Source organism: Eurosta solidaginis, chromosome 3 (assembly GCF_040869045.1).
Source record: "Eurosta solidaginis isolate ZX-2024a chromosome 3, ASM4086904v1, whole genome shotgun sequence".
Taxonomy (NCBI): Eukaryota; Metazoa; Arthropoda; class Insecta; order Diptera; family Tephritidae; genus Eurosta; species Eurosta solidaginis.
Window position 1 is genome coordinate 120,803,214 of NC_090321.1, and position 26,522 is coordinate 120,829,735.

The window sequence follows — 26,522 nt, forward strand, 5'->3', positions numbered from 1 at the left end:
AAATATATGATATTGCACAGAGTGGTGTATAATAAACGCGAGGCCGCCTCCATTTCCGCTTCGCTTGGTATTTTTGGTCAGTCGGTTATAAATATCACAGAATTACAAATTATCATACCAACAGATGAGTGTTCCGATCGGTTGTTTGATTTACCTTTCTCCACATTTTTGCATCTTTCATAGGCCCACCTAGTTTTTTAGATATATCCTCCCACAATCGTTGAGATGTTCCTTGGGCACAATTCGGTATGATGTTTTTGGCCATTTTCCTTTTTAGTTGTGCTAAGATCACTTTACTTTTTTAAAAACAAATTTAAAACGCAAGAACTATAAATTAATTCGTTTAATTTTCAAACTACAACCAATTTTAAATGCACTCGAACGTCTTTTTGCTATCGTATGAAATTTTTTGACGTTTACGATTTGTTGTGTACGTTCTTTCTGTGAAATGAAATTGTGATATTTTAAATTTATTGAAATCAAAAAATATGTATACATATAATTAATAAATATCAATCTAATTTTCACACGGAAATGAATTTTAGTCTCAGAAAAACATTTTGTTAGGAAGCTCCAAATTGATTACACAAACTAAAAATAATTGGATGGAAAACATGCCCTGCTACATAGTAAGCTTGCATTTTTATTAATCTTCATACTACATGCATATTTACATATGTATGTACATATTTTTATTGCATTAAAATACATCGAACAATTTGTAAAAGGTCTTTGGTTTAACATACATATATATATTAAAATAATTAAATGATTATTTTTTTAAGAAGTAATCCCTAAAATATTACTTACTTACTTACTTAATTGGCGCTTAACCGTCTAAACGGTTATGGCCGTCCAACAAGGCGCGCCAGTCGCTCCTTCGCTCCGCCAACCGGCGCCAATTGGTCACACCAAGGGAGTTTAAATCGTTTTCCACCTGGTCCTTCCAACGGAGTGGGGGCCGCCCTCTACCTCTGCTTCCATAGGCGGGTTCCGATAGAAACACTTTCTTGGCCGGAGCATCATCTTTCATTCGCATAACATGGCCTAGCCAGCGCAGCCGCTGCGTTTTAATTCGCTGGACTATGTTGATGTCTGCGTATAGCTCGTACAGCTCATCATTAAATCTTCTTCGGTACTCGCCATCGCCAACGCGTAGAGGTCCATAAATCTTTCGAAGAACTTTTCTCTCGAACACTCCCAAAGTCGCTTCATCTGCTGTTGTCATGGTCCATGCTTCTGCCCCATATAGCAGGACGGGTACGATAAGTGACTTGTAGAGTATGATTTTCGTTCGCCGAGAGAGGACTTTACTTTTCAATTGCCTACCTAGTCCAAAGTAGCATTTATTGGCAAGGTTGATTCTTCGCTGGATTTCAGTGCTGATGTTGTTGCTAATGTTGATGCTGGTTCCCAATTAAACGAAGTCTTTTACTATTTCGAAATTATGGCTGCCAACAGTAGCGTGGTTGCCAAGGCGCATATGCGCTGACTCTTTGCTCGATGACAGCAGGTACTTCGTTTTGTCCTTATTCACCATCAAACCCATCTTTACCGCTTCTTTTTCCAGCTTGGAGTAAGCAGAACTAACAGCGCGGGTGTTTAGGCCGATGATATCAATGTCATCAGCATATGCCAGTAAAATATTAACAAAGTAAAAATATCAAGCGTGTATATAATCTTCCTACATGCTTCACGTTGCCCCTTTGTCGGATATAGATCCGGTAACAAGCACCATTTAGGCACTAGCTCAACAATCTTGAGAACGATTAATGTGACCACATTAAACTTTCTAGGCCACTACGCCTCCCTACCCATAGTCCTCTGAAGCTATAAATCTTTTTATTGCGTTTATCAACACCTTGAATGCCTTTTTGAGTTGATCGCTGGTTTGATTTGTGTATGAGATATCAGGTATTCTTCTATCTCATTCCAACCTTCTTTTGTTTTGGCCGCCAGATTCTTCTCTAGGTTGACGATTGGGTTGCGGAAGCTATAAAATGCGCCTTCAACCCCTTGAAAGAGTTGCGCTACATAACCCTTTGGACCCTTCTCAATAAATGTCATCCTTGAAGCACCGGTACGACTATACAATGGCCATAGAGACTTTGAGTCGTTGCAATCATCTCTGTTCGTCTAAGATTCCAGTCCGATTTTGGAACCTTCTCCTCTACCAAAATAATTACAGGAGCTTATTGTGAATATAAACAGATTAAGCAGGTTTCAGATCTGAAGTGGTAAGCAATCCGACTTTTGATCATACTTATTTTTTCTGTTTCCATACTTTATTCGCTTTTTGTGAATGCTCACACCTTTTCAAAGAAAAATTTTAACGTATTCTCGAATTGTGTATCAGCACGCCCTGTTCTTTCACACCGGCAATAACTTCAAGTACTTGGCTATGAACATTTTAAATAATTATTTATAAAATTTAAAGTAGTTACTCAACAAACTCACCTAATTTGACATGGTTCACAACGTCCGTTCACTATAGTCTCTTCAGTCCATTTGCCCTTTGTCTTGACCGCTGCAAATTTTGTTTGTACATATTTATATACCGCATGTGAAGGACGTATACCACACCAAGGACAATCGGTCTACAACATTATGTGTCCATTCAGCAATCTTTTCACTTCTGAATTATTCTCCGTCTTTGGGGAGGAACCATTTAAGTTAATGGAAAGTCATATTTATATATTGTAATAACTTTGACCGCCTCCTCTAATGTACCACAATATTTTTCTGGGTTCTCGTTGATTTCATTGCAACGCGTTGGATGACAGCCCATTGTGATGCAGAGGCGATATGTAGTTTAATTAATGCTTTAAATATGGAACTTGTTGTGAATTTATATTGCCTTTGAGTTTGTGTGCTTTAGTTCTTATCATCTCTTTTAGGCAGCTTCAGTGCTCCCTAATAATTAAATAAACTCCTTGCAGCGGGAGTGCACCATATTCTCTTGCTCCGTGAATTTATCGAACCAAATACGGAACCTGTACTTGATACCGGTCCAGACAAAGTTTTGCTGCGTTTGCCGGAAAAAAAATATTTCTAGGACGGTCACACTCTTGTCAGTGTGGCACTTATAATAAATATTATTATTATCTCATTGATATCTGCAAAATGACAAAAAGTTAATAAAACAAGACTAAGAATAAAGAAAAAGCTCATTACCTTTATTTTGCGTTAAATAAGTCTGTTTACCAGAAAACCAAAATTAATTTTTTGATTTTCTTTTTTTCCAGCATGTTGTTTGATTTTTGTTTTGACGGAAAAAATAGTGTCATATCTCTTCATACATCACTTTTGACAGTAGAAATTCAAAGACCGATTGACAGTTTATGTTCGAGCAGCAACAACAAAATACACGGGAGGGTTACATTTTCGCTTATGCTTCTACCTGATAATTGTACCATGATACAGACATTTTTGAATGAATTTTCATTATGAAGAAAAACATGTGCTGGGTAAGTATGCCAGTATCGTTCCCTTTTTATAATTTTATAAATTTTCTAATTGCTCATTCTTTTGTTTCATTTTAGCTGATTACTTCTTTAAAGAACATCACGATTTTATATAACTCACATGTTAATAAATTGCAGCTGGCTGTTTGAACCAATTCAAATGAAAAGCTAGGTTCAAGCCAACAAATTTCCAACTAAAGTTGGGCAATCTAAATCATGTATGGCAAGTTGTAATTCAAAAGAAGAACTTGGTGGAAGAAAGAAAAATAATTGGAAGCTATCACGCTTGCCTGTCATCAAAGTGCCTCGCTCATGTTGTAAGATTGATTTAGTTCAATTTTTCTACTCTTTCTCATAAAAGTTTCTTAGGCTTATCAATTAAATTTCTTGATTTATCAATTGAAATTCTGGTCAGCATACAAGAACAGGAACATATATTAAGTTGTGTAATTTTCAGTTCAGTATTTAAACAAACGGGAAACTCTCCGATAGTTGGATTACAAAATACTAAAAAAAGTTTGCAAAATGGCTGGACCACTACCAATGCTAACGCAGGAGCCGGCATACCAAAAGTTGCAACAATTTTACAATGCTCACGGTAAAGAAATTAATATGAAAGAACTTTTTGCTCGGGATAAAAATCGCTTCAAAAATATAGCTTGCGTCTAAAGACACCCAAAGATGGAGAGATGTTAATTGATTATTCAAAGAATCGCATTACAGGGGATGTATGGCCAATGCTTTTTGATTTAGCAAAAGCCCGTAAAGTGACTGCAGCACACGATGCCATGTTTGCTGGGGAGCCCATTAACATAAACGAAAATCGTTCAGTACTTCTTGTTGCTTTACGTAATCGTGGAAATGATCCAATTCTGGTCGATTGTAATGATGTTATGCCGTTGGTACGCGCAGAGTTATCGCATATGAAAGAGTTCACCAATCAAGTAATATCAGGTGTATGTCGTGGTTGCCAGTGCAGCAAATAACTAATGTGGTTAACATTGGTATCGGTGGTTCAGAATTAGGGTCATTGATGGTGACTGAAGCCCTTAAACCATACTGCAAGGGATTACATTCACATTTTGTTTCGAATATTGATGGTACACATCTGGCAGAGGTTTTGAAACGTGTTAATTACGAGACCACCTTGTTTATTGTTGCATCAAAAACGTTCACAACTCAAGAGACAATAACCAATGCCACATCGGTTAAGAGTTGGCTGCTGGAGCAAGCTAAAGACCCGTCTGCTGTAGCTAAGCATTTTGTAGCATTGTCCACAAACAAAGAAATGGTGACAGCATTCGGTATTGACAGTAAGAACATGGCTTTTGGGATTGGGTGGATGGTCGTTACTCGCGACTGGTTTTTCAATTTGCCCATCCTATGTGTTTGAAAATTTTGAACAACTCCTCGAAGGGGCTTATTATCTAGACAACCATTTTAAAACTGCACCGTTGGAAGAAAATGCTCCAGTGATTCTTGCTCCTTTGGGGATTTGGTATTCTAACTTCTTTAATGCTTCCTTATGATCAGTATTTGCATCGATTTTGGGCTTACTTTCAACAAGGTGACATGGATAGCAATGGAAAATTCGTAACAAAAACCGATTCTAAAGTGGTGGACTACAGCACCGGACCAATTGTTTGGGGTGAACCGGGCACAAATGGCCAACACACTTATTACCAACTAATTCCTCAAGCTACAAGATTAATACCATGCGATTTTATTGCACCAGCCCAAACACATAACCCCATTGGTGGTGGTGCTCATCATAAAATTTTATTAGCCAACTTTTTAGCGCAAGCAAAAATCGTTATTCCAGTATGCCTTAATTAAGACCTAACTGGGCTCAGTCTTAATATGCTTTCAAATATAAGCTTTCTTAATAATTAAGAAATGAGCTTTTTTCCTTAGCTGCCTCCCTATCTTGGGTATATATTCCCTCGGTGCAGCCTCGATGTGGGTTGTGGATGCTTAAATTGCGGGCGGCATCTACTCGCCCCGTCACTGGGGGTTCACAGGGTGCATGAGGCCTTTTAAGCCAAATCCTCCTCGCCAGCCGCTCTTGGTCAGGGGCTGCTTATTTGAGTATTCGCAGCTAACTTAAATTAATAGGCCGTTCGCTGTTTTCCGGCAGTGACCCCCTTGGCCTGAGCTCAGCCTGTGTGAGCTATCAAGAGCTGAATACTGTTACATGAATCTATAGCTTTTCCCCTTTTCAGCATAGCTACTGTACAGCTTGAAGGCGCCTCCAACACATTGAGTGATATGGTGAGTGAGTAAAAGTTATATTATTTGAGTATAAGTATATGCCAGTATGCACATATATTGACTTACAATTCCTAACTTATGCTCAAAATTTGAAAAGAATAGGAGTTGACAAAGAGCAATAATGTATTTGCATACATAATTTTATGCAAATACGTATTTATATATAGGCATTTTTTTTTTCTTATGCCAAACTGGTTTTTTTCATCGTTCTTAATTGCATTCTCAGTTATTGAGTTAGGTCAAGGATTGGGGCTTTAATTTTATTGTTTTTTTTGTATCACAAGGAATTTCCTTTATTACGTTGAATTGTATCAATAAGTTTTGCGATTAGCTAGTAAGACATTAGGTTAGTCCGTAAATTGAAGAAGAAAAAAACTGTTGTGGATTGATTATTTTTTTATATTTTTAGGGCAACATTTATTTTTACTTTTGATAAGTTTCTTTTTGCAAATAATAATTTCATTTGAATTGAAAACTTGTAATTAGTATTGAATTGAAATCGTAATTTTTAGTTTACCTTCCTTTTTCTGAGAATATTATAATAAATAAATAGTGTATGGATGACAATTTTAGATTTTTCATAATGCAGGGCTAAAGTTTTAGGTTTGGTGTTGGTGTTGCGCTTGTGCGTGGCAAGGTTAGGTGAGGGTGAGTAGTAGGGAAATGACTGAATGAGGACGGACAGACAAACGTCAGGTTTGAGGGCACTGTAAGTAGATAGGAGTCAGCACATTGCCCACGATGCGGTGCAAGTTGCACTGCAGAGGGAGGGTAGACTCCACCTGACAAGACAGGGCTTCATATTTTCCTTACTCTTATGCTTTCCCCCTTCTAACTCTACCCCTCACGTCTATTTGTATCATTTTCAGCTATTCTTTTCACTACATATGCGGGTATTAACCCCATTTGGTTCATGTGACTGCGGGTGCGGTCGGTGGTGTAATACCCCGCCCAAAACGACGAGCTAGCCTGGGCTCGCAAGCATACCTGCTTGCCGCCGCTCCTCACCACTCCAAACCGTCAGCCACGTAACAATGACGCCCAACGTTTATAGCCCGATCTTCTTTTTATTTCCCACATTTTTCAAGTAACCCCTATTTTTCACTATTCTTTAATCTCCCCACTTTTCTTCCAGATTTCCTTGTTTCTTTAATCCCATGTTCCATCCAAAATCCCTATTTCCATCTTTTGACAGGACATGGACCGTCATGATGGCAACGCCGATTGGGTTCACCTGATCGACAAGTGTCATCATGACCAGAGGATAAGGATTATCTGAGTGGTCATGTCAGGGTTCCTTTGTTGAACTTCAACAGTTCGACAAAGTGATACCTGGCATGACACGTAGCTAGCAACGGACTTAGGTAGGAGATCGTGGCGAGCTGTTCAAGCTACCTTACCGGGAGTTCAGCATTACCGATAAGTGAGGTTTACAGTCGTCGCCACGATATTTAGGAGTAGGAGGTGTGGCATCCATACTTAGCAATAAGTTCTTGGTTGTGAAGTGCCACACTTCCACGGACTGCACGATTGACCAGACTTTAAATACATAGAGATAGACTAACCACCTTCGCTGAACCCACGCCAACGCAGCACCACATACACCAATACTAATACATTCAATTTGTTCAAAGTTGTTAACGTTTTATTTGAAATTCTAAAGTCAATATTTTTGAAGTTTCGAGGTTATTAACAAATTTTTTACTGATTATTTCCAAACATTTCTTTGAATTGCGTTTTTCGAAAATTGAAAATTTTTTGTTTGGATGTAAATTGCATTCGATGCATACTTTGATAATCTCTCTAGAGACTTAACATTTTCGTTGCTTTTATTTTTGGGGTTTAAACCACACTTAATATTTTCTTAGTTTGTTTCATAGTTGCCTTTTATGGTTTCGATCACCATGAACATACATACTTAGGGTAAGACAACCACAAAAATAAGGTTTGAATTTTGGTTTCAAGTAATTCTAATATGTTTTCCATTATTTTTTTTATTAGTTTACCTGGTTGTATTCATCCATACAGACTACACTAATTCGTTTACCTTTTTTTTGGCAATTTCAATTTTGTATTTTTTCTTATATACTTTTCCTGTTAATCAACTCATACAATGTCTACATCTAACTAGTTCACACACACAAACATAGAGTTAGAGATTGTTTTTAGTTTTAGTTTAATTTTGTTTTCAGTTTTATCCCTGAGGTATTTTTTTGGGTTCTCGATCAGATCCTTAAACCGCAAAACTTGATCCCTAGGTATTACGAATATTACTTGCATTTAATTTTTGATATCTGTGTTATTTCGTTTTTGGTTTTGGGTCATATTTTTGGGTTGGATACTAGACATTTAAGGAATACAAATAAAAGTTTTTCTTGGTACTCATACACACACATGCCAACATATAATTTGAATTCTGACTTTTGGAAGTCTTAAATTTCTATTGGAATTGCACAATTTACAAAATGCACACGAATCTATCAAAACCGATTTGGCGCAAGCGCGTCACGAATTGGAATTGGCAGCGGCGCGTTTTGCTGAATTGAGCGAAAAACAAAATCAAGTAGTTGATTTGCAGGCCAAAAATCATGAACTGATTCAGCAATTGGCTGGTATCAATAGCAAAACGGGCAGAACAATCGGGTTTGCAGGCAATAATGGGTGTGTTCCAAGCACATTTGGCTGATAAGGAAAAGTAATTGACTGATGCCAATGCAAAGAATATAATGTTGTTGAATAAATTCAATAATTTAGAATAATCAAAAGTATATAGTGAAATTAAAGAAATTACACAATATATACTAACAATAAAATGTGGCGGCGTAAATAGTCATTTTGCATTGTATGCTGTTAGAAATGGACTCTATACACAGTTGAGCGCAATTCACCGATGAATTGGTACAATTTATATGTGAAGAATTTAAACGAAAATATGAATTGGATTCACATGAAAGTCGGCGCTCTTTAGGCAAAATACGCAATGCGGCCACTAGTTGTAAACACATATTGACAACGCTTCCCTCGACAAAAATATATATTGATTCACTTATGAATGTTGTTGATTTCCATGCACAAATGTCACGGGCACGTTTCGAAAGCCTCATAAAAGCAGTTATAAATGATGTATATTGGAACGATTTTCCGTCATCCCTTGTCAAATTTGGTTTTGAGACAAACCGGTTTCGGCGTTGTGCCATCATCAGTGTCGATTTTCGTTCTGATCTGTTGTTGTCGTTTATCCTGTATTTATAGTTCGTAGGTATATGAGCAGGTATTGTCAAATTGATGCTTGTGTATATTTAGTTATGTGTATGTGATGTGTGTTCATTCAGAGCCGAGGGTGGCTTACTAATCGATTTGTGTGGCTGACTGGGGTAGGTAGAAATCTGTGATTTTAGCCGTTTGACCTTCTTTGTCGGTTTTTTGTTTTGGTGTGTTAATTGTTTTGTGTTTATTTGTTGTTGTGTGTTTGTCTGTTGTACCTGTGTGATTAAGTTGTTTCCTGTAAACAAGTTTTAAAGGCTCGAATATTGTGTCAGAAATTGTGTTTATCTGTTCGTTTATTATTCTACCGTCGAATGTTTTCTGTTTGTAGATTTCAATGTTTTCGAGTACGTTGAGACGTCGGCCCTTTGCATGTATGTGAAGAACCCTAACTGTTTTATTGATGTTTGCTGGGGAACATTCATTATCGACCATGTGATTCGCGAAGTTAGACTCGGGTATAATGTTTGGATTCCGTATTTTTTGTTGTAATCTCTAATATGTTCTCTGAACCTCGTTCTTATTTGCCGTCTGTTTGTCCTATGTAACTATGCTGGCATCCGCAGGTAAGCTTGTATACGCCGTGGCTGCTAAACGGATCCTCTGAGTTAATGTTAGTTCTTAGTTTTCGCCCTAGATTGTTCGATGTTTTGAATGCTGTGTTAATGTTGTATTTTTTAAAGAAGTTTGCCAATTTATATGTTGCTTTTCCAGTATATGTCATAGTCGTCCAGCTATTATTTTCCTTTTCATTATTTCTTTTATTTTATTATTATTCATTCGGAACCGAGGGTGGCTTACTAATCGATTTGTGTGGCTGACTGAACCGAAAATTGGACAAGCTGGCAGGACGACGAGAGGGTAACCAAAACCAAAACACTCACCAATTTTATGACAAGTTCGTTAACCTCACAACAGTGGTCATTACCAAGGAAGAGGCACAACTTCTCGAAAAGGGCCTGAAGCACAATATCATGGACCAGAATACAGTAAGAAAAACGGAGCAAGCGATTGTAGATGCGGAGATCGCAATATGATTGATACCACAGGAAGAACAGGAGCACGCAAGACACATGTGCAGGGAAATCATAAAAAAGGAGGTGAAAGCACCGGAAGGACAAAAATCGAATACATAGGAGAAAACAATAAATAATCTACGGCATAAACCAAGGAAAAACAATATTGTCACAACGAAAGCGGACAAAGGAAACACCACTGTGCTAATCGAAAAAGAGCAATATATATCCAAAACCGAAGATCTCATAGAGGAAATGAAATGTCGTAGAATGAGAGAGGATCCTACAGATGAATACCAAAAACAAATCAAAGTTTCTATAAAAAATGCAACCAATATAGTAGATTCTAACATGGCACATAGATTGGTCCAAATGAACCCTTCGGCTCCTCCACTGGCTGCACTACCAAAAATCCACAAGCCGGACACGCCAATGAGGCCCATCATTAATTTTAAATCGGCACCATGTTAAAAACTGTCCAAATATTTAAAAACGATATTGATAGATACTCTGGAGCTAAGGAACGAATATGCAATAACTAACACAATAGAACTAATAGAGAGACTCGAGACCGTAGAGCTAACAAGAAACAGCAAATTGGTATCTTTTGACATAAAAGATTTATACCCATCTATACCACTATCGGAGACTTTGGACATAGTTAGCTCAACAATAGTTCATAACACAAAAAAAAAGTGAAAAGTATGCAAATCACAAATACGCTAAGAACCACTTTACGTCAATATTGTTTTCAATTCAACAATAAAATATATAGATAAACAAACGGTCTTGGAATGGGAAGCCCCACATCAGCAATTCTTATGGAAGTGTTCATGCAAAATCTGGAAGAAAAGTACATGCAGGAGCTGAAGTCCAAATTAGGCGTGTTATTTTATGCTAGATACGTGGATAACATAATATGCCTTTTAATTACTAATAAGAAGAGCTTGTACTGGAGTACCTCAACAAGCAGCACGGAAATATAAAATTTACAATGGAAGCCGAAAAAGACGGAGGAATCAACTATCTAGACCTCACGATAAATATTGATAAAGAAGCCAAAAGATTTAACTATGACACATATAGAAAGTCAACGGCCACCGACACAATAATACACAATACCTCAAGTCACCCTCAACAGCATAAAAATGCAGCATTAAGGCACTTGGTACATAGACTTGAAAGAACACATCTTACACAAGAGGCATATAAGAGAGAACTTGAGGTCATATATAATATCGCTGCAAACAACGGATATAAAAAAGCACTAGTAGATAAGCTCAGAAGAACAAATGGAGAACCAAAAAGAAATAATGAAAAGGAAAATAATAGCTGGACGACTATGACATATACTGGAAAAGCAACATATAAATTGGCAAACTTCTTTAAAAAATACAACATTAACACAGCACTCAAAACATCGAACAATCTAGGGCGAAAACTAAGAACTAACATTAACTCAGAGGATCCGTTTAGCAGCCACGGCGTATACAAGCTTACCTGCGGATGCCAGCATAGTTACATAGGACAAACAGGACGGCAAATAAGAACGAGGTTCAGAGGACATATTAGAGATTACAACAAAAAAATACGGAATCCAAACATTATACCCGAGTCTAACTTCGCGAATCACATTGTCGAGAATGAATGTTCCCCAGCAAACATCAATAAAACAGTTAGGGTTCTTCCCATACAAGAAAAGGGCCGACGTCTCAACGTATTCGAAAACATGGAAATCTTCAAACAGAAAACATTCGACGGTAGAATAACAAACGAACAGATAAACACAATTTCTGACACAATATTCGAGCCTTTAAAACTTGTTTACAGGAAACAACTTAATCACACAGGTACAACAGACAAACACACAACAACAAATAAACACAAAACAACACACCAAAACAAAAAACCGACAAAGAAGGTCAAACGACTAAAATCACAGATTTCTACCTACCCCAGTTATAAATACTTTTATGCAAACATTAAATGATTGCGTTGAACGTGCTCTAACAGAGCACACGGAAATACGGGTTATTAATTCAATTGTATTGCAGGGTGCAACGATGCGCATACCAAAACTGCAAGCAGCCATTGCAGTCCGTTTTCCTGATGTTCAATTGCAAATATTTCAAATATTTCTGCTAATGAAGTTGTTGCCATTGGATGTGCACGGCAGGCAACTTTTCTACACACGCCACTAGAGCAAGAGGCAACAGAGGAGAGAATATATGTGGAAGAGGACTTACTCATTTCACATGGTAATGATGAAGCAAGTGCAAGGGGTGTTGATTGGTATGCAAATTGGAGATGCGATATCCTTTACCTGCCCGTTCCCACCGGATTAGTCACAAATGGATGAGATACGCGGATGTGAATATTTTAAACACAATGGGACGGACTCTAGTCCAAATGGTGTAAAGACCTGCACCGTATAAGCAGGTATGTTTCGTTATTGCAATTATAAACTTCTCTCATTTCTCTACCCTTGCTTCGCTTTAGGTTTCCTTAACGTAGCGGAATCCTGTTTTAGACTAACGAAGTACAAAATATTGATGCTGAAATCCCTGATCGCGGCGCATAGGAAACGAAATGCATTTTCATGCACCCAGGTGAGTTGCAGAGTTACATTTGCATATTTTGATGAAATGTGTTATTTTTTTTCTCATATGTTCATTCATTCCGCTATAGATAGCGAAGAATGCCAGGTTCGGTCAGTTGCCTGTCCATGTTCCTCCAAGTGTCGCAACCAAGTCTTCATCATTCGCCACTAATTCTCTCTCATTCTACGGTAGTTTGGCTCCAGAACTTGGTGGCAGTTCATGACCGAAACGTTGATTGGAAAACAATTGCTCCTGCTGGCCAACCAGCCAATGTCACACAGCAATTCTCTTCCACAACCAACGTGGCTACCAGGCTGGTCGCATTTCGTAAGAAGGTATCAATAACTTGAATGGTATAATATATGTAAGTAGTTGTAGTACAAAGAACCCATTAATTGCTAGTGTGAGTCGCAATGGCAGAAGCGATGCGAATGTATGTGACAATAAGTTTAATAAAGTTAGAACCAACTTTAAATATGTTCCATCCAAACTAATCCCTATTTCCGTCTTTTGACAGGACAGGGATCGTCATGATGGCATAGGTATTTTCGACTGTGAGCCTAGTGTATCGACTAATCTCATTGAATGACGTAAAGCTTGTATCAATGTGCTGAATTCGCCAAGATGGTTGTGTCGGAGCAAGGGTATTCATAAGCAAAGGACTACAGCAAACAGCTTGTGAAGCCAGAGGTAGGGTGTTGTGTTCACATTCAGACTATAGCCTACAACCAAATTAACTCTTACGCGGACGTGTCCTGGTATAGGTTGCGAGATGAACTTCGAACGTGGCATACCATCCCCTGGTCTAAGATTTTGTATGGGGGTACCAATAAAGATACTGTCCACAGATACTGAAGCTTATATATGTTTCTAGCTTGCGCGACTTAGCGCGCGAATGGTAGACACTTATGTATCTATTGATGCTCACAGAATATGCCCTTTGGAGACATGCAACAACTTTGAAGTCGCCCTCATATTTATAATTTCAATGAGAGGCTTTCGTTTTAACAGCGCCCCTCCAGAGGATGTTACGTTCTGCGATACGAAACTTGTTGCGTACGGGCACGTTAAATGATGAGAAAATGTTTAAAGAGTTATGTGTATTTATTGGATTGTTACTCCAAGATACCTGAGAAGGGGTAGCGACACCCTATTGCATTTGGCAACCATGATGCAGTAGAGCTCGCCGAGTTTTTCCCTTCTGTACTTCCTTCATTCTTCCTTTTCTTTAGCCGAGTCCGATGACTTCACCATCGGGTCCTACTATTCGTTTGACCCTTGACGTATGGGTGCGGCCTGCACGAGACCTTTCTTTGGGGTGTAATGATATTTTATAACGATGAAAAAAATCTGTGTGCATATTGGAGAAAAAAATCACTCGTTTTGTAGAATTAATATCTGTGTCACTTTGACAGAGCTCCTATGGCTTTGGGGGTGTATTTGTATTCTGTAGCAGATGATGGATCTGCGTAGGGGTTGGTGGTTGGCCTCGTTCGGGGTAAACGAGAGAGTTACAAGTCTCCCTCACCCTCATTGGAGGGTAGTAGTAGGACCAATTTCGTGATTGGTCTGGTGGCTTGTCCCCTTGCCATATCCAGTTCGAGGACTCGAACTCGGTTATCTGGGCCATAGTGAATATTGGCTATCCGGTCCTCTTTAATGACGACTAAGTCCCCTGTTTGAGATTCGATTGTGGATGCTTCCACTTAACGCGTTTCTGCAACTCGGTGAGATGCTCAGTTTTCCATCTCTTGCAGAAGGTTTGATGCAGCGCTTTAAGTTTTTCCCATCGATTGACGAGTGATGCGCGATTCTCGCTAACGTCAATCTCGGGTGTCGCTAGTAGATGACCCCCGACTAGGAAGTGTCCGGGGGTAAGTGGCTCAAGGTTGGACGGGTCATTTGAAGATGGGCTTAGGTGTCGGGAGTTGAGACAGGATTCAATCCTACACAGGAGGGAGCCAAATTCCTCGAGAGTAAATTTATGATCCGATGCGATCCTTTTGAAATGAATTTTGAAACTCTTGACTCGCGCTTCTCACAGCCCGCCCATATGAGGAGCAGCTCCTGGTATGAAATGCCATGTGAGGGTTTGGTGGGCATATTTAGAGAGGGTTTGGTCGCGCGTATCAACGAGGAATGCCTTGAATTTTCAGCGGATAGCCATCGACTAAGCACTCCATCCAACCCGACTTCTCTGATGCAGTTCACCTGACTTGAGGGATTTAATGTGAGAATGCTCTGGCCATGGTGAGCCCATAAACTTAGCCCTACGTCTTGAGATTTCGTCACATTCCAGGAGTACATGTTCCGCCGTCTCCGGTGATCGATCACAAAATCGGCATGTGTTATAGTATACCCAGCTTCTGCATGTGGCTGTTCAGTCTACAATGTCCTGTAAGAATAGCTGTTAGGATCCTTAAGTTATGTTTCGAGAGGTCTATTAATGCCCTATATCGAGTTGTGTTGTAGCCCCCTAACAGTAACTTAGATTGCCTCAGGCCTAGCATATTGCGCCAGTGTTCTTCCCTCTTTTCCCTTTCTTCTACTAGATGCCCTCTGATTTCCTGCAGGCCTGCTGGCAGGAACGGCTCAGGAACAATAGGTCGTGTCGTTGCTGCCTCTCCTGCCAGGCTGTCCGCTTGCTCATTGCCCTCAACTCCCCTGTGGCCAGGAACCCATGCCAACAGCATTTTGTTGTGTGCTCCTAGTTGATTTAGCTATTCAACGCACTGAAGGACTAGTGCTGATTTTATTTCAGAGGCCGAGATCGCCTTGAGGGCGGCTTGACTGTCACTGAGTATGGCAATTCTTTCACTGGAGTATTCGTGCTGAAGGTTCAGGTCAGCGCACTGCTTCATAGCGAATACTTCCGCTTGAAAAATGTTCGGGTGTGCCCCCAGAGGCGTTGATATCTTGGCTCTAGGTCCAATGACTCCAGATCCAATACCCTCTGGCGTCTTCGAGCCATACTATTCTATTTAGCTGATGAATGTACTCAATTCTGATTTCCTCCCACGTACCCTTATCTACCAGTTCTACTTTATACCTTCTCTCATAGACTCTCTGCCTGAGGATATCATCCCTCGAAAGTTGAGAGATTGGGATTTTCTCTCTCAATTCCTCCATGTTTCGGGACGATATGACTTTACCTATGCCCGGCCCTCCTTAGCGAGATTCAGGAGGGTTCGCTGACTGCTCTATTGATATATGCAGCGGGGTCAGATCGAGGATAGCCTCCCGCGCTGCTGTAGGGCATGTGCGCATAGCTCCCGTGATGCATACACATGCCAGTCGCTGAAGTTTTGACAGTGCTTGCCTCGTCGTCGCCCGAGTTGTTCTCGATGCCCAGCCTATCGAGCCGTATGTTATCATAGGTTTTACTATCATGGTATATATCCATCTTAACACATGCGGGCTACAGCCCCATGATTTGCCTGCTAAACGTTTGCATACCATGATAGACCTCGTGGCCCTAGCTCTCATGAAGTCGAAGTGCTGTTTCCATAGGAGCTTGGTGTCAAAAATGACTCCAAATATTTCACCGCGGTTCCATATTCTATTGCCACGCCATCTATTGTTATTGCTCTCAGGGCTGGTAGGGCCCTTCTTCTGGTGAAAGGGATGATGGTCGTTTTAGATGGATTGATGTTAAGCCTCACACTGGCACACCATTCCTTTGTAATATTCAATCCTCTCTGTATTATGTCACAGAGCGAATTTACCCCTTCACCCCAATTATGACGATGCCGTCAGCATATCCATGGTATCTTATGCCACTGTCAGATAGCTTTTCCAGGAGTTCATCCACAGAAGGGGTGATAGAACACCTCCTTGAGGGCATCCCTCGTGGTATTAACCTTAACTGCGCTGTTGCCTACATGGACTTCAGCGATTCTTGTGCGGAGTAGATTGTCAATCCATCTCTGGATAGGTATCTGAATTTCTCTTCTCTGCAGTGCTATGTTTACGCTTTCGTGAGATGTGTTGTCAAAGGCACCCTCGATGTCAAGGAAAGCGCAAATCACTGCCCTCTGTATTTCAGATGTTAATTGGTACAGAGCTGTATCCGTGAACCTACCCACTCTGTACGCATACTGGTTATGATGTAGGGGCCAGCTCTTGAGGGCGTTCGACCTAATTTCTTGGTCTAATATCTTTTACATTGCCTTCAAGACAAAGGAAGTTAGACTTATTGGTCTGAAGGACTTTGCTTGTGAATAGTCCTTTTTTCTACTTTTGGTATGAAAACCACTTTTGCTCTTATCCACATCATGGGTATGTATCCCAGTGCCAGGCTATCTCTCATGATCCTGGCTAAATGTGGGATAATCTGTGTCCCTTGTTGCATTAGCGCCGGGTAGATGCCATCCACCCCCGGAGATTTGTATTTCTCAAAGGATTCCATCGCCCATCTGACTATGGCCTCACTGAAGAGGGAGTTGGCCAGTTGCCAGTTGATGGGGTTGGTTTCACTCTGGGGAACACAGGTTCCGGTACTTTTAGAGAGGCACCCGGAAAATGCGTTTGTAGCAGGGCCTTCGCTCGCTCCTCCACCGTTCCGGTATAGCTACCGTCTGGGAGCCTAATCGCTAGGTTAATCTCCTTCTGCTCTTTGACGAGGGCCTTGTGGAGCCTTGCCGCTGCAGGTGTGCTAGAAATTCCCTCACAGAAATTTCTGAAACTTTCCCTCATAGCTTTCCTTATCTCCTTATTGTACTTTGTTAGATTTTGAGTGTATTCCTCCCAGTTGCCGGTTCTTCTTGCCCCTTTAAAGATTTTCCTGACTTTCTTCCTTAGTAGTGTCAGGTCATGCGACCACCAGGGGGTTGCCTTCTTACCCTTAACTAGGGAGACTCGGCAACTGGAGTTGTAGGCATCTATCATTATCTGATTTGCTCTATCCACTCTGCCCACTAACTCAGTACAGTTAGTGCTTCTGTTGTTAGTTAGTGTTGTTGCCAAGTATTATATCTAGGACCTCTGCCCTGACTCTCGTAACAAACGTCGGTTTGCTCCCGACGTTATATATATTCAAATCGTTGCTGACTATATATTCTAGTAAACACTCACCCCTTTGGTTGGTATCACTGCTGCCCCACTCCGTGTTGTGGAAGTTATCATCGCTCCATATGATCAACGGAAGTTTGGCTCTTATGCAGTGCTCCACTAGCTTCTGCACGTTATCTGGAGAGACTGTGCTGTCGTCCCCCGGGAAGTACAATGTTGGTGTTGTCTCCATTCACCTTTGTCTCGATCTGCACCAGATCCCGACTTAAAAATTCTGTAATGCAAAAATAGTTAGTATTTGTTTTAAGCATTACAATGCTCTTGGTCTCTGCTGTTAGAGATCCCAAATAACTTTGTTATTACTCAGATTAAGGCCCCTCACCTGTCCCTTGTAAGCCCAAGGTTCTTGAATGAGGGCGATGCCCAGATCATCCGAGGCGAACCTCCTCGCCAGTACAGCCGAGGCTGCAATGGCGTGATGGAGGTTGATCTGGGCAATTTTTATGCTTGTGCCGGTCATTTGTCCCGCCTATTCAGCTCCAGCTCCTTGAGGTCGAATCCCTCGATGAGCTCTTGTGTGGTGGGGATTTCTCCTTCATCCCCAGGCTGTACGATTGTGTCCTTCTTGCTTGCTGCGGTGGGAGGGTTTGTGGTCTCGCGAGCTCTGATGGTATCGGTGCTCGCGTCCGTCATATTCTCGTCCGACATCTCGCCCCTGTCGGCGCCCTTTGCCTCCGCCTTGTCTTCCGGCTGCTCATTATTCCCTCGTTGCCTCTGCCTACAGGGTCTCACTAGGACCAGGCCGTACCTATAGCGCAGCTTAAATCCGTTTCTGCGAGTAATTTGGTACGTCTCGACGTGGGCCTGTTTCCTCTGCGCTACAGTTAATAACGCGCCATTTCTGCGTCCTGAGGCCCTCATCTTGATTGGCGAGGAGCCGTAACGCAAAATATTTGGGGCGTTCCGCACTTCTGGGGTGGAACATAGTCACATTATGAGTTGGCGGTATTTCATCCTCGCGTATCGTGCATAATTGTAGCCCTGTCCACCCCTCAAGCGTCGGTATCACTTCGACGAGCCACTTAACCGTTTTCTCGTCCTCGCAATCTACCAGGAGGAGCCCTGCTCGGAAGTACACCACGCAAAGTACCATGCCCACATCCTCTGAACACTCCGTCCATTATGAGCGCTTGCAGATTCGTCAGGTCCTCTTGACTTAGGGCCTCCGCTGGGTAGTTACTGGGTAGAACAGCTATTCGGATACCCCTAAGGCTTTCCGAATAGCTCTTCTGCCTTTGTGCCATCACAGCGGGTACCCCAGTCCCCTGGCTAAATTCACCCTGCCCGTGGGTGCAGTGTTCCTGGGAGCATGGGCCCGTTGCCTCTTTGAACTTGGAGTTTCCTCCGGCGTAATTTATCCGATTCTACGCCTCTCAGCGGGAGCGGGTGCATGCTGGTCAGCTGCCACTGGCTGTGTTCTTCTTCCTTTTTTGCTTCCTCTTTGAGCAGTGGCTTTTCTTTGCCCGCGCTCTGGTTCATGCCTGCGCTCATCTGCCCCTACTCTTGCCTCCCTGGGCGACAGGCCCTCCTCGAGATATCGTAGATATCTTTTTACCCCAGCCCACTTAGTCCAAAGCGCCTCTTATCATCCAGCGCTCCTGGACTGCCCCGTGGTGGAAGTGCAGGGTGTCTGCCTCTGTTCTGTCTTCTGTTAGGCCGCTTCCACTCCTCCGGGTTCCGCTCTTTACTGTTCCCTTCCTGGGACTTTTCATAGTTGCTCTGTGAGCTGCTACCTGAGTCATGCTGCGACGGTGAGAACCTAGACTTGCTCGTCGCTCTAGAGGGACTGCTAGGCTAAGCTTTTGACAACACTTGTTTCCACAGCTTTTACCTACGCAGGGATTTGGTTTAACTTCATACAGCTTTCGTTTTTTACCCCGAAGTCTTTTAGGAAGATTTCGTTTCCCTCGTTACCCTCTTGTTCCAACGCATATCTCGTTTTCTAATTCCCCAGAGTATGTCTTTTCAGACTCAGTATCGCTATATGGCACCAGTGAGTTATTCTTGATCGTTCATTGGTATAAAAACACAGTTTTGTTATTTTATTTTAAAGATAATTTATAATAATTAATCACCTTATTTTGTAAAAGCTCCATATTAAAATAATAAAACAATTTTATTGGTTTTCACGAACTTAAGCAGAAATGATTTGTATCAAACTAAAATATATATTTTCGTTTTCAGCCATATTTTTTTCTTTTCGCAAAATGGTTGCTTAAATCATACATATACATTATAATTGCAACAAGTGATTTTGCGAACACGATAAAAGTGAAAATAAACATTACTCGTAAGATACCACAGATAAGCACTTTTGAGGTAAGTAGCATTTCTACACTAACAACGCAACTGAGACATTCTGGCTCTATTAATTTGCGTGTTTTGTAGATTTGTTTTTGTGAAGTTTCTTTTTCGTTGAGAATGAGAAGCTTTGTAAACTCGTGCTCAGTTTTACATATTTGTATTTGTTTGTTTAATGGCGTATTCAATTTATACTTATTATTAAGAATCCATGAGCTTAACACCGGCTTATAATAATTGAATATTCAATTATATATACAAAAGAAAATACACACAATACGGAAATTAATAGAGCCCGAAAGTCTCAGTTACGTTGTTAGTATAGAAATGAGAAAAACTGAAATAAGTATGAAAACAAATACCAGCAGGATAGCCTCGTGACTGCAGTTTCGCGGTTCGAATCTCGGTGAAACCTTTGATAACATTACGAAATTGCCTGATGATGACTACGTTGGCGGTTTTCGAAATGGTACTGTTTAGGCCACCAGCCTAAATATTCACGACCACCCTAACGCAGGTTATTAAAAAGATCAAGTTGTACCGGTAACGGTCCACCCCTGCCGAATGCTAACTTCAAAAGGGGAAAAACCCGACGAAAGTTAGCTATCGGCAGGTGGTGTGGACTTTCTTTGTCCTACGCTCTTCAACTTCTTTTCCGAACGTTGAAGAGCCGGCAACTATCCCACAGGTGTGTAAGCTAAAACCAACCCTTTTTTTCTAATTAATGTTATAAATTTTGATACGTGTAATCAATAATTTTGCATTGCATTTAAATTTGATTTGATACATGTAATCAATAATTTTGCATTGTATTTAAACTTGAATTTGATACGGGTAAACAATACTTTTGCATTGTATTTAAACGTGAATTCGCGATTTGGTAATAGAAATAATTTATCCCCTTTTAATATACACAAAAATTATTTGTGCTGCATTTATACAGTGAATAAATATTGTTACCTACCAGTTACTAATTCTCTTTATTTTTTCTTTTATTTGCGTGCGATCGCGCCCCACGACCCGGGTGCCACATTCCCCCCGCAAACATTGGTCCTTACGCGCCGAGAAAAGCAAAATTTCGGAAGACGACACATTTAAAAACACAAAACCACCAGGAAATTTGGGGATCGCAGAAATAATTTAAAAGAGGTATTATTTAATCATCAAATTCAACCATTGGAAAAAGTTAAACAACAAAACGAACGAGCAGTGTATACCAACTCGTTAACTCACGCATACATTAAAATCATCCCATTATCAAAATCATCACATCGCTCTTACAATCCATTCAGCATCATACAATCCGTTAATACACTATCACATAATCACAACATCAAACAGTCCACTCATCAACATCACATACAGTGCATTAATATCGAGATCACATCATCAAACAGTCTTCTCCTCAACATTACATACAGTCCATTATCACTCAGACAGTCCATTAATCATCACATCAGCACACAACATCACTTACAATCCGTCAATAGCATCATCACATTCATAATCACATACAGTCCATCACATCAACACAGCGCAGCCCAACGATCAACTTTAAAACACAAGGTACGTGGTTGTTTGGTTGCACAACATTTTTTTTATTTTTTTACGTACGGAAGGTGCATTCCGTGATAGTTACAAAAAAGGCAAAGCAAGTGAAATTGTCAGAATTCGTGTTTAATAAGCACACAGGGTAAGGGTAACCCGACACAGCTCAAGGCAAGACAGTCAGTGAATTTTTGTTTTGTTTTTTTTTTTTCATCACACTCAGCACTGCACTGTGGACATTGCTCGTCGTCACATACGCTAACAAAACAATCATCAGATTTCGTGTTACAGGAACCATATTTCACTCTTTTGATAGCCTTAGCGCATCTATCAGGAATTCACTTCACTCACCAGTTTTTCTAACTCAGGCAAAAGGCCAGAGAATTCACTACGTTGGGTGGCAAGTGGCTTAGTCATATTGGTTGTAAGCCACAATTAATCACAAAACACAATATATACGGATCGCTTATTTATATCAGATAGCTTGTATTTTTTTCACATTTTCTTTCATAATAAACATTTTAAACTGTACGTTTTCCACGTTAAGTGGGATACACCAAATTGATTTCTTTTTGTTGGGAAAGATAACCCTGGTTGGCTACTCGGGAATACTCAGCGTTCACTTTCACTTTTTATACATCCACATTTCTATTTGCGATTCAAATCTCAAAGTTGACACATTATATCCACATCGGGATTACTATCTGCGTTTTTAAAACTTGTTTTGGATACGCTAAATTATTTTGGAAAATAGTTCTATCTTTGTCTAACACACCTCTTATTTACTTTATTTTTTTTTATCCACATTAAATCCTCGTGAGGATTTCTAACAGTATTTCATATCACTTTTTTTACACATTACATTGATTGCTGCACGACTCTAAAAAAAAACACGCTCAATTTTTGCTGCGGTTACACACACTCCAACGCCATTAAGTTGTTTACCTCCAATCTTGACACCTTCAAATAAACAAAATATTCAAATTAATAAAAGAAATGGAGACGTATATTAGATTGGCGGATTCCATAGTCGAGTTTGAACAAGACTTCAATTCCACCTCGGCCGAATCCCGGAACAAGCACACCCTTGCACTACTGCAAGAGGAGCTAAGGGCACTATGGAAGAAAACCAAGTCTGCATACGAAAGTCTTCTCGGTAATAGTGATCTGTCCAAAGGGGACCTAAGTGCGCTTAGGAAGAAGAATAAAAGTTGCTTCGCATGCTACCCGCAATGCATGTCTGCTGTGGCGGCTGAAGTCGAAGCTATCACCCCACAGCCGCAAAAGATGAAGCAAAGGATGAAAACTCTTCGCGCCGTGGACATAAAATGCGGCTGCCGCCTTGCGACACCGGTGTATTTAAAGGCGACTACCTTTCCTGGCCAGCCTTTAGAGATATGTTCACGGCCATTTACATCCACAATACCGATCTGAAAGATGTTGAGAAATTATACTATTTAAAACAAAAAACGCAACGGCAGGCAAAAGAAATAGTGGGCCGGTGCTCTTTAACAAACGAGGGTTTTGCAACCGCCTCGAAGAACCTAAGCGGCAGGTACGAAAATAAACGTATCCTTGTCAAAGCGCAATTAAAACTTTTATTTAACCTAACGGCAGTCGAACAGGAGTGTGGAACATCTATTAAAAAATTGCAACGTGAAATCAACAATTGTATTTCTTCGCTGAAATACCAAAAGATTGACATCACAAATTGGGATGCAATCATAACCTTCTTGTGCTCAACAAAACTCCCCGAATTTACCCTGGCTCTTTGGGAACGGACCGTGAAAAGGAAAACTGACATACCGAAATGGGAGGATATTGACAAATTCATGTCCAATCGCTTCCAAACATTGGAGACGGTTTCTGATCTCAGGGCTAGCAAACCCACAAAAGCGCCCAAAAGTCAAAGTTCAAATTCTAGAGAAAATTCTACAAAACTTGGGGTTTACCAAGCCAGCGTACCAAAACGGGCATGTAAGATGTGCAACAGTACGGAGCACAAATTGCGAAATCGCCAAAAATTCCGTAGGTTGTCCACGTCAGGAAAAATAGATTTTGTAAAAAGCAATAGTTATTGCCTGAATTGTCTGTCGGGTGGACACACAGTGACACGCTGCACTAGTCCATTTAATTACAGCACGTTGCACGCAAGGTACAACACCGCTCCATCTTCCGACAGCACAAAAGAAGACAGCTCCTCAAAGGTGGACTCAAAACGCCACCGACAACACACCCTCCACGTCACACCAGGCAAGGGCAAGGGTGGACTCGGAAAAGAGAAAAGAAAATATTAATAGCGTCCCTTCCTGTCATGCACATACAACAAAGGGGGTATTACTAGGCACAGCACGAGTTAAAATAAACTATAATGGAGTGGATTTCTCCGCGAAAGCACTTATAGACTCGGCGTCGGAATGTTCGTTTATAACAGAAAGACTCAAAAATAGAATACATCTGTCATCTTAACGATTGTACGTCCAAGTCTCAGGCATAAATAATACACCATTTGCACAGGTGAAAGAATCCTGCTCCATAAGACTAGGTTCACTTATTGACCCCTTAGTACGCATTGATACCGTGGTTCTGGTCCTACCTCAGTTGACAGGGGATCTTCCAACATGCCAAGTTGACGCAATGACTCGACAAGAGTTCCCTGATCTTGTCTTGGCGGATAAAAGGTTTTTCGTTAACGAACCAGTCAACCTCATCCTGGGAGACGACTTTTATCCCCAGATAATGCTAAACGGTATTTGGAAGAACGTTTTAAATACGCTTCTCGCCAAGAAAGCGTCTTCGGTTGGATTTTAACCAGTCGTGCAGAAGTACCTCACCCAACTAATACACGGGTATCCTTTTTTAACGAAATTAGCCTAGACAAGCAACTAACCGCTTTCTGGGAACTTGAAAACGTACCTACAAAAAAGGCCCTGACTGAAGATAATGCCTATTGTGAGGCACTTTATAAAACCACAATCGAAAGGAACTCTGACGGGAGGTACACCGTCGTCCTTCCCTTCAAACAAGACTTCCCAAAAACCCTTTGTTTGGGCCCATCTCTTAAGATTGTCTGCTCTCAGTTCTATCGGAACGAGACACGCCTAGCCAAGACACCGGCCCTACAGACGGAATACAATAGGGTACTGACAGAATACGTCACATTAGGGCACATGTCCAAGGTGCACACCGTAGGCGGCAGCAGGAAACAAACCCGCGATCCATGGAGCGCCCAGTACCTCCATTGCGCAGTGCGAAAATCGTTCAGTACTTCTTGTTGCTTTACGTAATCGTGGAAATGATCCAATTCTGGTCGATTGTAATGATGTTATGCCGTTGATACGCGCAGAGTTATCGCATATGAAAGAGTTCACCAATCAAGTAATATCAGGTGTATGTCGTGGTTGCCAGTGCAGAAAATAACTAATGTGGTTAACATTGGTATCGGTGGTTCAGAATTGGGGTCATTGATGGTGACTGAAGCCCTTAAACCATACTGCAAGGGATTACATTCACATTTTGTTTCGAATAGTGATGGTACACATCTGGCAGAGGTTTTGAAACGTGTTAATTACGAGACCACCTTGTTTATTGTTGCATCAAAAACGTTCACAACTCAAGAGACAATAACCAATGCCACATCGGTTAAGAGTTGGCTGCTGGAGCAAGCTAAAGACCCGTCTGCTGTAGCTAAGCATTTTGTAGCATTGTCCACAAACAAAGAAATGGTGACAGCATTCGGTATTGACAGTAAGAACATGGCTTTTGGGATTGGGTGGGTGGTCGTTACTCGCGACTGGTTTTTCAATTTGCCCATCCATTGTGTTTGAAAATTTTGAACAACTCCTCGAAGGGGCTTATTATCTAGACAACCATTTTAAAACTGCACCGTTGGAAGAAAATGCTCCAGTGATTCTTGCTCTTTTGGGGATTTGGTATTCTAACTTCTTCAATGCTTCCTTATGGTCAGTATTTGCATCGATTTTGGGCTTACTTTCAACAAGGTGACATGGATAGCAATGGAAAATTCGTAACAATAACCGATTCTAAAGTGGTGGACTACAGTACCGGACCAATTGTTTGGGGTGAACCGGGCACAAATGCATTTTATTGCACCAGCCCAAACACATAACCCCATTGGTGGTGGTGCTCATCATAAAATTTTATTAACCAACTTTTTAGCGCAAGCAGAGGCGTTAATGCAAGGGTTAGCAGCAATGCACAAAGTGTAACTTGGACAAATGAAGATTTGATTAATGCTACAAGAAACACGTCAACCCTTTTGCTTGAGCAACAAGCTGGTACACAATATGCTTGCACAACAACAACGCATACAAAGCGAGTCAGCACAGAAGGATAAGTGTATGAATTATTTAACTTGTTTGTTGAATGCTTGCAATCAAGCCACCGAAGAATTGAAACAACAAGTTGGCCTATTAGAACAGCAACGTGAAGAGCTCGAACAATTTCAAATAGTCGTATCTATAACTTGGATTAGGCAATTGCATAATTTACCGGAAAGTCGTTTTGACGAGGTGTCGAGCCGTGTACTCAGATTTGCGAATGTCACACTCGCCAGCCCTTAGCAAACATATCCAAATCGTTATTCCAGTATGCCTTAATTAAGACCTAACTGGGCTCAGTCTTAATATGCTTTCAAATATAAGCTTTCTTAATAATTAAGAAATGAGCTGTTTTCCTTAGCTGCCTCCCTATCTTGGGTATATATTCCCTCGGTGCAGCCTCGATGTGGGTTGTGGATGCTTAAATTGCGGGCGGCATCTACTCGCCCCGTCACTGGGGGTTCACAGGGTGCATGAGGCCTTTTAAGCCAAACCCTCCTCGTCAGCCGCTCTTGGTCAGGGGCTGCTTATTTGAGTATTCGCAGCTAACTTAAATTAATAGGCCGTTCGCTGTTTTCCGGCAGTGACCCCCTTGGTCTGAGCTCAGCCTGTGTGAGCTATCAAGAGCTGAATACTGTTACATGTATC

General features: G+C 40.9%; 3 pseudogenes; all 3 read left to right on the top strand.

The window, feature by feature from the left end:
- The first annotated feature begins 3,908 nt into the window (after nucleotides 1-3,908).
- LOC137245987 (glucose-6-phosphate isomerase-like) lies at nucleotides 3,909-5,300 on the top strand (annotated as a pseudogene).
- A 1,469-nt stretch (nucleotides 5,301-6,769) lies between these two features.
- Nucleotides 6,770-13,269, top strand: LOC137245988 (heat shock 70 kDa protein 14-like; annotated as a pseudogene).
- On the top strand, nucleotides 12,605-25,763 carry LOC137245989 (glucose-6-phosphate isomerase-like; annotated as a pseudogene).
- Nucleotides 25,764-26,522: the final 759 nt, after the last annotated feature.